This window comes from Sinohyriopsis cumingii, unplaced genomic scaffold (genome assembly GCF_028554795.1).
Source record: "Sinohyriopsis cumingii isolate HCF-2022 unplaced genomic scaffold, ASM2855479v2 utg002017l, whole genome shotgun sequence".
Taxonomy (NCBI): Eukaryota; Metazoa; Mollusca; class Bivalvia; order Unionida; family Unionidae; genus Sinohyriopsis; species Sinohyriopsis cumingii.
The window spans coordinates 1563007-1578668 of NW_028316105.1; the positions used below are offsets into that span (position 1 = coordinate 1563007).

Genomic DNA, 15662 nt, shown 5'->3' on the forward strand with positions numbered 1-15662 from the left:
AACTGCAACAACAACAACATGCTAAGTCATGTAAATACATCATCAAACATAAATGTGATTGACATTTAATGTTTGATGTATCTATCACTTTTTGGCCAGATAATTTTGTTTTCAGATGAATGCATACAATACTTTAACAAGAACTATGAATACAGGATCTGATATCTGTAAAGTGATTGTGGTTCTTTCTCCTTCTTCAAAAGTATTTGTTACATTATCAACTTTAATTCTGATTTAATATATATTTATTTCAATTTATTTGTTTGTCATTTTTTGTTTGTTTCATTACATGCTTTTGTAATGTAAATTTGTTCGCTACTTATGATACCTTTTTTAGCAAATAGTTTGACTATAACTGATCTTTTTGTAAACACCAGGTGTTGACCTAGATCCTGTCCTCATTTCAAAATTAGTAGCGACCACGTAAATTAGTTCTTTTTTTATTTTAATTGATTGGTTGTTGTCGTGGTCAAGACAGAAGTACATTTTTAAGATGTAAACATTTTTTTAAAATTGTATTTCTTAGAGTAAGATGATTGGTTTTCGTCAGGGCAACATTGTGTGTACGTGACCTTTAACAAGTACATATTTTCGACAAGGTTCTGGAACATGATCACATGACCCATTTTTTGCATTTTAGAATACGATATAATCTTTGTTTTGGAGAGATATTCTCAGTAGTAGTTGGGCTCTTACAATGGAAGTTGAATGTTGTGCTGTTGGGAGTAATTTCAAATTAGTTGGGTTTTAAAGGATTAATTCTTTCTTCCTGGGAAATACGTGTGCTCATATGCAATTTCTGAGCAAAGGCAGCTCTTATAAAAATTTACTTGGATTTGCAAAGCTAGGAGTGATAATTCATGTTTCTACAAGGAACTGTGGACTCCAGCACTACAGATTACAGCATACATCATTGTCTTCCATCTTGAATTCTTCATGGGGACTCGAACTTGAAATCATTAGAACATTTTATTATTTGGAATACTAAAATTTTATTCATGGATTATTCTTGGATCATTTTTGGATTTGATTCTTTAAACTGTAGTTCTTATTTTTTCTCTCTCTATTTTACAGAATATTACTAGGAAAATAAATTATATTTTTCAAAGGTTGTTGTTTTCACTCTTTTCTTGTGTTACTGTTTATTCGAGCCTAAACAAGTAACATAAGATAATCAAATTCTACCATGGATTCTGGTCTTTTTGTACAAGCCTGCTATGGGAGACCACATGTCTTGAGATAACCTTTTTTGTTTCGAGATGGAGCAGTCTCTCAAGAAAGGTTATACCTTGTTTTCAGTTGGTTTTTGTTTTTCCCCAGCAATGTAATATTGGCATCCTTTACTAAATTTTGTGTCAGTTTCTCTTGTATCCATGAAATTATGATTTAAATCCCAATTTGGCAGTGTTAATGCGAACTACCTCCAAGAAGTTTGATTGTCTTTAATCTTTTTTCAGATTTCGTTTCTATTATGTATTCATTTATTGATGTAAGCACCAAAATGTAAGGGTTTTGTGGATATATAACTATCTGTTGAATAATTTGAATATTTGAGGTTTCTCGCTAATTCTCTTTGAATTCATTTCCAAAACTGAGTATTGTCCAGAATTGTATGAAATGTTTATGGAAGATATAGATTCATTTGCAAAATATATCTCTCATTTTCCTTTTAAACTCAGTGAGAATAAAAATATACTGGGGTACATACTGAAAAATATATCAACACGGTTGCATGCATATATGTACATAAACATCCATACATCCTTCATGTATCAAAGTATTTGAATATCCTAGTATATTGTAACAAGTTTGCTGTAATGCAAGACATGTAACGAAAGAGATTTAGCCATGTATAACTTGTTGATTGTTAAGAAGGAAATTGTTTTATTATTATGGAGGATAAATGTATTCAGTAAATTTTGTATGTATTTTTAATTTTACAGCAAATGATATTAGTATGTTCCTATTTATATTTGTATCATTGTCATATTATTGACGCTTTATTTTTTCTTCTTTTTCATGATATCTTTGACAAAACAGCGCGTAAGTATTATATCTTGAACTTTTCTGTTACTTGGTCTAAAAAGACATACAGTCATCTCAAAAGAGAATAAAAAGGCAGAAAAATAACTCATTTGTCTAATAACCTTGAAAGAGAATGTATTTTTGCAACCGATTTTTAAATTTGGCAGGTCAGGTATTTAGTGTTATTTGTTGAATAGACTATAAACCAGACTAAAGTACGTGCCACAAACTGCCCTTGTAGTGCCAAAGGCAAGCCGATGTTTGTGTACATAGTTTGTCTTTGGAGTTAATCCATATTACCTTGGAGTGAACGTGGTCTTTTTGCCTATTAAACCAGCAAGTGATTATTATTTCCTGGATTTGGTTGATATTGCTAAAGGAATAGGATGTGTGTTCTTTTTTCTCTCCCGATGTTACATTAATCACATCCCACACTTCAAGTCATCAATGGTGCAGTCGGTTAATCCTTTCTTTATGGAATTCATCCCCGTATTTCATCTATAAATTAAGCCACTGACTTGAGCCTCTGAGTTAATGATTTTGTTTGTGGATGTGATAGTTGTCTTTTTATTTCATTTATTTCTATATATACAGTGTACAGTTATAGATATTTAAGATTTTCCCAGAGCCTGATGAAAACCTTCATTGCAGCTGTTGTTACTATTGAGCACTCTTAATGTTAACACCTAGAACCTAAATAACAACGTCATAAACTCCCAGTAAAAGGAAACAATTTTAACCCAGGAGAAAATCATTATGGTAACTGGAAGAAATGAAAACGAAACCATTTTAAAATAGCAATTTAAACGACCAAGTAAACAATCTTCAGGGTGTTAAAAAGGTCAAGGAACAAACTAGAAATGATTTTACATGCTAAGTCATGTAAATACTTCTTCAAACATAAATGTGATTGACATTTAATGTTTAAAGTATCTATCACTTTTTGGCCATATAATTTTGTTTTCAGATGAATGCATACAATACTTTAACAAGAACTATGAATACCGGATCTGATATCTGTAAAGTGATTGTGGTTCTTTCTCCTTCAAATGTACTTGTTATATTATTTAATTTAATTCTGATTTAATATATATTTATTTCAATTTATTTGTTTGTCATTTTTTGTCTGTTTCATTACATGCTTTTGTAATGTAAATTTGTTTGCTACTTATGATACCTTTTTTAGCAAATAGTTTGACCTTGACTGTTCCTTTTGTAAACACCAGGTGATGACCTACATCCTGACCTCGATTCAAAATTAGTATCAACCATGTAAATTAGTTCTATTTTTATTTTAAATGATTAGTTGTTGTCATGGACAAGATCGGAGTACATTTTTAAGAAGTAAACAATTTTTTAAAATTTTATTTGTTAGAGTAAAATGATTGGTTTTCGTCAGGGCCACATTGTGTGTAGGTGAGCCTTAACAAGTATATACTTTCGAAGAGTTTCTGGAACAGGATGACGTGACCCATTTTTGCATTTTAGAATACGATATAACCTTTGTTTTGGAGAGATATTCTCAGTAGTAGTTGGGCTCTTACAATGGAAGTTGAATGTTTTGCTGTTGGGAGTAATTTCAAATTAGTTGGGGTTTAAAGGATTAATTATTTTTTCCTGGGAAATACGTGTGCTCATAAGAAATTTCTGAGCAAAGGCAGCTCTTATAAAAATTTATTTGGATTTCCAAAACTAGGAGTGATAATTTTTGTTTCTACAAGGATCTGTAGACTTCAACACTACAGATTACACCATACATCATCGTCCTCCATCTTGAATTCCTCGTGGGGTCTCAAACTTGAAATCATTAGAACATTTTATTATTAGGACTACTAAAATTTTATTCGTGTATTATTCTTTGATTATTTTTGGATTTGATTCTTAAATCCGTAAGTTCATCATTTTTTCTGTCTCTATTTTACTTAATATTTCTAAGAAAAGAAATTATCATATTTTTCAAATCTTGTTGTTTTCACTGTTTCTTGTGTTACTGTTTATTCGAGCCTGATCAAGTAACGTAAGATAATCAAATTCTACCTTGGATTCTGGTCTTTTTGTACAAGCCTGCTATGGGAGTCCAAATGTCTTGAGATAACCTTTTTTGTTTTGAGATGGAGCAGTCTGTGAAGACAGGTTGTACCTTGTCTTCAGTTGGTTTTAGTTTTTCCCCAGCAATGTAATATTGGCATCCTTTACTATATTTTATGTCAGTTTCTCTTCTGTCCTTGAAAGTATGATTTAAATCCCAGTTAGACAGTGTAATGCGGGCTATCTCCAAAAAATTTGATTTTCTTTAATCTTTTTTCAGATTTCGATTCTATTTATATATTCATTTATTCATGTATGCATTAAAATGTATGCGTTTTATTGACATATGTATTTGTTTAATAACTTGAATATTTGAGGTTTGTTCCTAATTCTCTTTGAATTTCTTTGCAAAGGTGAGTGCTGTCCAGAATTGTATGAAAACTTTATGGAAGTTATCGATTCATTTGCAAAATATATCTCTCATTTTCCTTTTAAATTCAGTGAGAATAAAAATATACTGGGGTGAAATATATCTCAACATGGTTGCATGTACATAAACATCCATACATTCTTCATAGATACATGTATCAAAGTATTTGAATATCCTAGTATATGGTAACAAGTTTGCTGTAATGCAAGACATGTAACGAAAGAGATTTAGCCATGTATAACTTGTTGATTGTTAAGAAGGAAATTGTTTTATTATTATGGAGGATAAATGTATTCAGTAAATTTTGTATGTATTTTTAATTTTACAGCAAATGATATTAGTATGTTCCTATTTATATTTGTATCATTGTCATATTATTGACGCTTTATTTTTTCTTCTTTTTCATGATATCTTTGACAAAACAGCGCGTAAGTATTATATCTTGAACTTTTCTGTTACTTGGTCTAAAAAGACATACAGTCATCTCAAAAGAGAATAAAAAGGCAGAAAAATAACTCATTTGTCTAATAACCTTGAAAGAGAATGTATTTTTGCAACCGATTTTTAAATTTGGCAGGTCAGGTATTTAGTGTTATTTGTTGAATAGACTATAAACCAGACTAAAGTACGTGCCACAAACTGCCCTTGTAGTGCCAAAGGCAAGCCGATGTTTGTGTACATAGTTTGTCTTTGGAGTTAATCCATATTACCTTGGAGTGAACGTGGTCTTTTTGCCTATTAAACCAGCAAGTGATTATTATTTCCTGGATTCGGTTGATATTGCTAAAGGAATAGGATGTGTGTTCTTTTTTCTCTCCCGATGTTACATTAATCACATCCCACACATCAAGTCATCAATGGTGCAGTCGGTTAATCCTTTCTTTATGGAATTCATCCCCGTATTTCATCTATAAATTAAGCCACTGACTTGAGCCTCTGAGTTAATGATTTTGTTTGTGGATGTGATAGTTGTCTTTTTATTTCATTTATTTCTATATATACAGTGTACAGTTATAGATATTTAAGATTTTCCCAGAGCCTGATGAAAACCTTCATTGCAGCTGTTGTTACTATTGAGCACTCTTAATGTTAACACCTAGAACCTAAATAACAACGTCATAAACTCCCAGTAAAAGGAAACAATTTTAACCCAGGAGAAAATCATTATGGTAACTGGAAGAAATGAAAACGAAACCATTTTAAAATAGCAATTTAAACGACCAAGTAAACAATCTTCAGGGTGTTAAAAAGGTCAAGGAACAAACTAGAAATGATTTTACATGCTAAGTCATGTAAATACTTCTTCAAACATAAATGTGATTGACATTTAATGTTTAAAGTATCTATCACTTTTTGGCCATATAATTTTGTTTTCAGATGAATGCATACAATATTTTAACAAGAACTATGAATACAGGATCTGATATCTGTAAAGTGATTGTGGTTCTTTCTCCTTCAAATGTACTTGTTATATTATTTAATTTAATTCTGATTTAATATATATTTATTTCAATTTATTTGTTTGTCATTTTTTGTCTGTTTCATTACATGCTTTTGTAATGTAAATTTGTTTGCTACTTATGATACCTTTTTTAGCAAATAGTTTGACCTTGACTGTTCCTTTTGTAAACACCAGGTGATGACCTACATCCTGACCTCGATTCAAAATTAGTATCAACCATGTAAATTAGTTCTATTTTTATTTTAAATGATTAGTTGTTGTCATGGACAAGATCGGAGTACATTTTTAAGAAGTAAACAATTTTTTAAAATTTTATTTGTTAGAGTAAAATGATTGGTTTTCATCAGGGCCACATTGTGTGTAGGTGAGCCTTAACAAGTATATACTTTCGAAGAGTTTCTGGAACAGGATGACGTGACCCATTTTTGCATTTTAGAATACGATATAACCTTTGTTTTGGAGAGATATTCTCAGTAGTAGTTGGGCTCTTACAATGGAAGTTGAATGTTTTGCTGTTGGGAGTAATTTCAAATTAGTTGGGTTTTAAAGGATTAATTATTTTTTCCTGGGAAATACGTGTGCTCATAAGAAATTTCTGAGCAAAGGCAGCTCTTATAAAAGTTTATTTGGATTTCCAAAACTAGGAGTGATAATTTTTGTTTCTACAAGGATCTGTAGACTTCAACACTACAGATTACACCATACATCATCGTCCTCCATCTTGAATTCTTCGTGGGGTCTCAAACTTGAAATCATTAGAACATTTTATTATTAGGACTACTAAAATTTTATTCGTGTATTATTCTTTGATTTATTTTGGATTTGATTCTTAAATCCGTAAGTTCATCATTTTTTCTGTCTCTATTTTACTTAATATTTCTAAGAAAAGAAATTATCATATTTTTCAAAGCTTGTTGTTTTCACTGTTTCTTGTGTTACTGTTTATTCGAGCCTGATCAAGTAACGTAAGATAATCAAATTCTACCTTGGATTCTGGTCTTTTTGTACAAGCCTGCTATGGGAGTCCAAATGTCTTGAGATAACCTTTTTTGTTTCGAGATGGAGCAGTCTGTGAAGACAGGTTGTACCTTGTCTTCAGTTGGTTTTAGTTTTTCCCCAGCAATGTAATATTGGCATCCTTTACTATATTTTGTGTCAGTTTCTCTTCTGTCCTTGAAAGTATGATTTAAATCCCAATTAGACAGTGTAATGCGGGCTATCTCCAAAAAATTTGATTTTCTTTAATCTTTTTTCAGATTTCGATTCTATTGATATATTCATTTATTCATGTATGCATTAAAATGTATGCGTTTTATTGACATATGTATTTGTTTAATAACTTGAATATTTGAGGTTTTTTCCTAATTCTCTTTGAATTTCTTTGCAAAGGTGAGTGCTGTCCAGAATTGTATGAAAACTTTATGGAAGTTATCGATTCATTTGCAAAATATATCTCTCATTTTCCTTTTAAATTCAGTGAGAATAAAAATATACTGGGGTGAAATATATCTCAACATGGTTGCATGTACATAAACATCCATACATTCTTCATAGATACATGTATCAAAGTATTTGAATATCCTAGTATATGGTAACAAGTTTGCTGTAATGCAAGACATGTAACGAAAGAGATTTAGCCATGTATAACTTGTTGATTGTTAAGAAGGAAATTGTTTTATTATTATGGAAGATAAATGTATTCAGTAAATTTTGTATGTATTTTTAATTTTACAGCAAACGATATTAGTATGTTCCTATTTATATTTGTATCATTGTCATATTATTGACGCTTTATTATTGTCTTCTTTTTCATGATATCCTTGACAAAACAGTTCGTAAGTATTATATCTTGAACTTTTCTGTTCCTTGGTCTGAAAAGACATACAGTCATCTCAAAAGAGAATAAAAAGGCAGAAAAATAACTCACTTTTGTAATAACTTTGAAAGAGAATGTATTTTTGCAACCGATTTTTAAATTTGGCAGGTCAGGTATTTAGTGTTATTTGTTGTATAGATTATAAACGAGACTGAAGTACATGCCACAAACTGCCCTTGTAGTGCCAAAAGGCAAGCCGCTGTTTGTGTACATAGTTTGTCTTTGGAGTTAATCCATATTACCTTGGGGTGAATGAGATCTGTTTGTCTATTAAACCAGCAAGTGATTATTGTTTCCTGCATTCAATTGATATTGCTAAATTATTGGGTTGTGTGTTCCTTTTTTTTTTCCGATGTTACATTAATCACATCCCACACATCAAGTCATCAATTAAAGTTGGTGCAGTCGGTTAATCCTTTCTTTATGGAATTCATCCCCGTATTTCATCTCTAAATTAAGCCACTGACTTGAGCCTCTGAGTTAATGATTTTGTTTGTGGATGTGATAGTTGTCTTTTTATTTTATTTATTTCTATATGCACAGTGTACATTTATACACTGTACATATAGAAATATCAAAATTTCCCCAGAGCTTGACGAAAGCCTTCATTACTGCTGTTGTTACTATTGAGCACTAATAACGTTAACACCTAGAAGCTAAATAACAATGGCATAAACTCCCAGTAAAAGGAAACAATTTTAAAACTGGCGAAAATCATAATGGTAACTGAAAGAAATGAAAAAGAAACCATGTTAAAATAGCAATTTAAACGACCAAGGAAACAATATTAAGGGTGTTAAAAAAGGTCAAGGTACAAACTAGAAATGATTTTACATGCTCAGTCTGCGTGGGTTCGAGTCTCGGATTCGGCCAATGTGGGTATGTGAGAAAGCTTGCCAGTAGCTTCTCGAGGGTCGGTGGTTATTTCCGGGGATTTCCAGGGTTCTTCCTCCACTATTAATACTGGCCGCCATGTACAGCCTATCGTGAGCTGAAAAATGGCATTAAACCCTACAACAACAACTGCAACAACAACAACATGCTAAGTCATGTAAATACCTCATCAAACATCAATGTGATTGACATTTAATGTTTGATGTATCTATCACTTTTTGGCCAGATAATTTTGTTTTCAGATGAATGCATACAATATTTTAACAAGTACTATGAAGACAATATCTGATATCTGTAAAGTGATTGTGGTTCTTTCTCCTTCTTCAAAAGTATTTGTTACATTATCAACTTTAATTCTGATTTAATATATATTTATTTCAATTTATTTGTTTATCATTTTTTGTTTGTTTCATTACATGCTTTTGTAATGTAAATTTGTTCGCTACTTATGATACCTTTTTTAGCAAATAGTTTGACTATGACTGATCTTTTTGTAAACACCAGGTGTTGACCTAGATCCTGTCCTCATTTCAAAATTAGTAGCGACCACGTAAATTAGTTCTTTTTTTATTTTAATTGATTGGTTGTTGTCGTGGTCAAGACAGAAGTACATTTTTAAGATGTAAACATTTTTTTAAAATTGTATTTCTTAGAGTAAGATGATTGGTTTTCGTCAGGGCAACATTGTGTGTACGTGAGCTTTAACAAGTACATACTTTCGACAAGGTTCTGGAACATGATCACATGACCCATTTTTTGCATTTTAGAATACGATATAACCTTTGTTTTGGAGAGATATTCTCAGTAGTAGTTGGGGTCTTACAATGGAAGTTGAATGTTGTGCTGTTGGGAGTAATTTCAAATTAGTTGGGTTTTAAAGGATTAATTCTTTTTTCCTGGGAAATACGTGTGCTCATATGCAATTTCTGAGCAAAGGCAGCTCTTATAAAAATTTACTTGGATTTCCAAAGCTAGGAGTGATAATTCTTGTTTCTACAAGGAACTGTGGACTCCAGCACTACAGATTACAGCATACATCATTGTCTTCCATCTTGAATTCTTCATGGGGACTCGAACTTGAAATCATTAGAACATTTTATTATTTGGAATACTAAAATTTTATTCATGGATTATTCTTGGATCATTTTTGGATTTGATTCTTAAAACTGTAGTTCTTATTTTTTCTCTCTCTATTTTACAGAATATTACTAGGAAAATAAATTATATTTTTCAAAGGTTGTTGTTTTCACTCTTTTCTTGTGTTACTGTTTATTCGAGCCTAAACAAGTAACATAAGATAATCAAATTCTACCATGGATTCTGGTCTTTTTGTACAAGCCTGCTGTGGGAGACCACATGTCTTGAGATAACCTTTTTTATTTCGAGATGGAGCAGTCTCTCAAGACAGGTTATACCTTGTTTTCAGTTGGTTTTTGTTTTTCCCCAGCAATGTAATATTGGCATCCTTTACTAAATTTTGTGTCAGTTTCTCTTGTATCCATGAAATTATGATTTAAATCCCAATTTGGCAGTGTACCCGGCTGTAGAATGTCCATCATATTCCATGAAAAACGCTGGAAAATTCTGGCATGGAAAACTCTGGAGTTTTTGGACTAATATTCCAGCCTCTGTCCAGGGTAGGCTGGAAAACCCTGAACAATTCTTGCATGGAAAACGCTGGACAATTCTAGCATGGAAAACGCTGGAGTATTTGGACTATTATTCCAGGCTATGTCCAGGGTAGGCTGGAAGACCCTGGGCAATTCTTGCATGGAAAACGCTGGAAAATTCTAGCATGGAAAACGCTGGAGTATTTGGACTAATATTCCAGCCTCTCTCCAGGGTAGTCTGGAAAACCCTGGACAATTCTTGCATGGAAAACGCTGGAAAATTCTAGCATGGAAAATGCTGGAGTATTTGGACTATATTCCAGGCTGTGTCCAGGGTAGGCTGGAAAACCCTGGACAATTCTAGCATGGAAAATGATGGAAAACCCTGGACAATTCTAGCATGGAAAATGCTGGAGCATTTGGACTAATATTCCAGTCTTTATCCATGGGAGGCTGGAAAACCCTGGACAACACTAAAATTTAGCTGAAAATTGTTGAAATATTTTATGAAAACGAGATTTTTAACAGTGATGCAACTTTTATTTGATGATAATTTCAAGAAGAAAATGATCCAAATTACCCCAACCAACTCCTTGTATTGACTGTGATGTTTAGTAACTTTTAAACAAGGAAACAAAAGTTAAAAACTATACTTGTCACTGGTAGCTTAATAGGTTGTGCACTAGTATTCAGTAGACAACATGGCTTAAGTTGTCATAAATATCGCTACACTTCTACTGGTGTGTCATAAAATCCAGATTACTGGCTCCTTAACATCATCTGAGTTTCTAAAAATATGTTCTCTTACTCTAGTTATAGTTTGAATTTATTCTGAAGCAATGTTAACAACAAAATAACAGAAATTCGCGTTAATTTCTATCTCAATTTTAATTAAAAAATTTAAAAAATTTTTTTTACATGTGTTGTTTCATAGTTCATTCACGACATTTCTTATTTTTCTGTTGTCACCACTGGAGTCTGCGGAAGTGATGGTACTCTTGATGGTTTAACCAAATTGCAAAGCTTCTGTCTCACCATCACCTCCCCAATGTTATACTTCTCCTTCATGATTTCTGAAATACAAATCATTATATATTAATGAATAGAATCAAGCAAGATTTCAAATTTATTTCAATCCCATATATATATAGAGAGAGAGAGAGAGAGAGAGAGAGAGAGAGAGAGAGAGGGAGAGGGGAGTGAGAGAATGAGAGTTATGCCTGAAACATTTCATGCAATTACAGTACTTTTACAATACCTGAGGTTGGTAATTGTATTGAGGCACGTGGCTTGATGACTAACTTGATAGGCTTAAAAACATGTGGTTTCCATCACAAATTAAACTGGCTACCTAACTGCTTCTGTGGCCTAAGTCTAAGTGGTTAGAGCGCCTGCTACGGGTGTGAGATGTCACAGGTTTGAACCCTTAACCGAGTCATACCAAAGACTTATTAAAAAATGGTACTATTAGCTGCCTTGCCTGGTGCTCAGCATTAACCCTTTACCTCATGCAAGCGTCTTTTGACGCCTCTACTCCATTCACATGGAAGCGCCTTTTGACGCCTGCTGTAAACATCAGCCATTTTAAGCTGGTTTTCATAGCGCCACCTTCGGGGAAAACCCCCATTTAGATACTACATTCATTTCTGTGAATGACAATTACATCAGATCACGTGGTCACTGTTTATGCCCTGGTCGATATCTGCTATTTAAAGTAACTGGGTCATAATCTCCACTCTCCAAAATGGAGGTAGCGGATTTCATTCAGTACTTACGAAGTTTTCACGATTAGAATCAGAACTACGAAAGATTCAATAACTTAGGTAAAGGCTCTGATATTGATGCAGGCAGCAATTAGTTTTCATAAATTATCAAATTCAGATGACTTAGTGATGTAGATGCAGACGACAAATTGTAAATTTCAAGTATGAGAAATGGCAGCTACGATTGGTCACGTGGCCTCACTGACATGACGGTGAATGAGTCCTCTCAAGATTTTAAAGCACGTAAAAAATTCTTCAGTGAAAAATAATTACGCAGCTATAACAATCAGACTTTTAATCTTAAATTTTTCCACACATAATAGATGCGTACCAAAAATGTAAAATGGTTACAATTGCTGTTTAACATAAAATACACTACATTGCTTAACAGTTAACAGGCAGGCCTATGCGTATGGAGTCGAATAGGTAACAGGTGCTCTATTTATAGCATGCTGCACTTTGTAATTATGCTCTATAAGGTAAACGGTTAAGAGGTTAGTGTTAGGACTGGTCAACCTGGTGTCAAGATAATGTGAATGGGTGGGAAACATTATGCTACACGTCTGTGGCATGATATCCCAGTGCTAGACATCACTATAAATTGCCACACTGCAGACATCGTAGCGATGTGACTAAACATTTGTTAAAGCTACGTTACTAAACATCTGAATCACGCACACACAAACTGGCTACCGTATATATGCAGTTGTGATTATACCATTTAAACTGAAAGTAGATTTACATTGTCCATTTGAATATTGCCTGTCTACACTATAATGTTTCAATTAGTAGTTGTGTATACGTTTAAATTTCATAATAATGTTCCAGCCTTAGTTCATAAAAAAATATTTTTACAATTTGGCATATATTTTGTCATAGGTTAACAAAGTTTAAAACACATGGTTAATAATTTAAAATATACCAAAAATTATTTGAATTCTGGACTGGTCTTGGAGAGGTGGCCTTGTGTGTGCTTATTATTGGCTCTTGCCCCAGTTAGTGTCTTGCCAATATATTCATCAGAGCTGTACAGCATTCTGAATATTTATCTAGCAGCTTTGTTAAAATCCAAAATTTGACATATTTCTGCCTCATGCTGGGTGTGAAAAAAAATTTAATCCAAATTTTCACTATGATGATTCATATGCACCAAGTTTCTGATATATTTACTTATCTACATACACAACTCCAGGTTACAGCTAATGTTCTAGACATTTGAATTTGAAACAAATGTGGTATTACCTCTTGCTTGCTTAATTCAAAATTAAAAGATCGAAGAATTTCAATGAAGCTGTCGCCATCAAGTTGTTTACATAACTGTGCCTTGCCACTTTTTTCTGAAATTAAAGGACACAAACTAAACAAGTATTTTTGGTGAGGAAAATTGATAATCATTTCCAACAGTTTACAACTGTACATTCTTATTAATTATACAATAAGTTACTATTAAATATTACTGAAATGGCTGAATATAAATTGGATAGACAGAAACAAGCCATAATCTGAATTGAAGATTAATTGGAAAAGAGATCTACCGGTATATTTCCGAGTCACAGTCTAAAATTAATTAAAACAAATATAACTTATTGCTACAAATAGCACACTGTCTGTTAAATAATAACGAAAATGTAAAAAATACAAATACCAGTCAGATCATTAATAATATCAAGGGTGAATAAAATTTAAAGTTAAATTTACAATTTGGAAATGTATATTCGCAAGGCCGGCACGTACCAACTTTTTTGAAAGAGACACGAGATGACTGGTCATTGTGCATTAGGATAAGTAAACAATGTTGCCAATTATGTAAACAAAGCTTAAAACATAACACATACCTTTCAATATCCTTACAAGTTTGACGTTAAATTTTTCAGTCTTCAAACAGCAAAAAAAAAAGAAATTGTTCCATAGGATATATTTCGTAATAACTTTCCGTAAATTTACGTCACGCTAAGTCTTTCGCAGCTAAGGTACTTGGCGGCCGTGCAAATAATTTTGCTACAACTGGACTGAGTAATGACTTACCTGCTATTTTCGCAATAATACACTCATGGTATCCCTTGAATCCACGACAAACCGCCATCACTTTCTCTCCCGTGCGATATTTCTTCATTTCTTTTCGTGGCGAGTGTACATCAGCCATACGGATTATGCCTCCCTGAATGGGACGATCATTCACCCATATAACCAGTGATATTTCTGGTTCAGTGGTCATCTTAAAATCCTGGGATATTTTATATTTTACAATTTCAATGACACTCCAATCGAAAATTGCGCCCAAATTCTAGACTGGTTATCCAAAGCGTTTTACGGTGCCAAATTTGGAACCAAACTTTACAGAAACGGTTTTTTTTTTTTGTTTGTTTTTTCTTTTTACAGAAAATTTGGTTCTAACGCATGAAATCGAAATATGCCGGCTTTTTCAATGTAGTAATTGGTTAAAAAAAATAAGTACATAATTTTATATCCCATTATAGTCAGCTTCATCAGCCATCATTATACGGAACAACCTCGGCTATTTCTGCGTGACAAAAACGTGACTCCGATACGTGAAGGCGAATACTTGACAGAAAAATCAGACATTTTGTTCTCTTTTGATTTATGATTTATCTAAAGAGTTAATATCTATACATCGGATACCAACGCCGTGATTTGGATATGTTGGGGAATGATTGGTTTACAGTAAAGTGGTTTTAGAAGACAAAGTTTACGACCAAGAGGCAATATCGTGTCGAGGTGTGGAACACAAATGGAAAGACAACACAAATTGGACACCCAAATATTACAGGTGAGTATGAAATAAACGGAGTCCCGACTTTATCTCGTTTGCCCAAGTATAAACGGACTATATGATTAACCGCCCAACACTATATATGTATGACTGATAATTAAATTGTAAGCAAGTATTTCAATAAATGTGAAAAGATATACAAGGTCAAAAACAAGTTTCCTTTTGCACCAGTTTTAAAATTAGAGTAGGTATTTTTGTTTTTCAATATATATGTATATATAACTTTCAAAGCAACCTAATTTGTGGAATTTTATTTTAACAGCCATAACCTTGTAATTGTCAGTCTTGGAAATGTTAACTCCAGTGATACATGTAAGCCCAAACAGGGACTGCTCTGGTATTATGATAAAGTTGTGAATTTCTTATCTAGTCCAAAAAGGTCTTTAGGTTACTGCTAAATTTTCAGACTGCTACATATATAAGTAAAATAATAACTTAAGTAACTTAAGTCCTGGAAAAAGAAATTTTGAAAAATTTCACATTAATCTTAGCAAGATTAAAATGTACACAAGTTTTACCATGAAGATGATTTTTGAACGATATGTTAATGTTTTAATCAGTCTGACTGTACAGTCTGTAAACGTTTTAATGCTGTTTGTGTATTACAGGTACTGGTGTTCAGGACAAAATATATAAGCAGTTTGAAGTTAATTCCACAAAGTCCATTCCTAAAAGCACCATGTACTGGAGGAAGAGAAAACAATGGTAATTCCAGGAGTAATAGAGAGTTTTTTTACATTTTAAATAATGTCTGCAGCTGTCTCCCACAACAATGTTTATTTG

The 15662-nt window shown here is 32.7% G+C and overlaps 1 long non-coding RNA gene across 1 annotated transcript; it reads right to left on the reverse strand.

Annotated features, from left to right (window-relative positions):
- Window positions 1–11262: 11262 nt before the first annotated feature.
- LOC149771244 (uncharacterized) lies at window positions 11263–15229 on the reverse strand. Its single transcript, XR_016418382.1, has 3 exons — window positions 14114–15229; window positions 13331–13425; window positions 11263–11398 (listed from the first exon to the last, which is right to left on the reverse strand). It is a non-coding gene; the product is annotated as an uncharacterized LOC149771244 (long non-coding RNA).
- Between the last annotated feature and the right edge of the window lie 433 nt (window positions 15230–15662).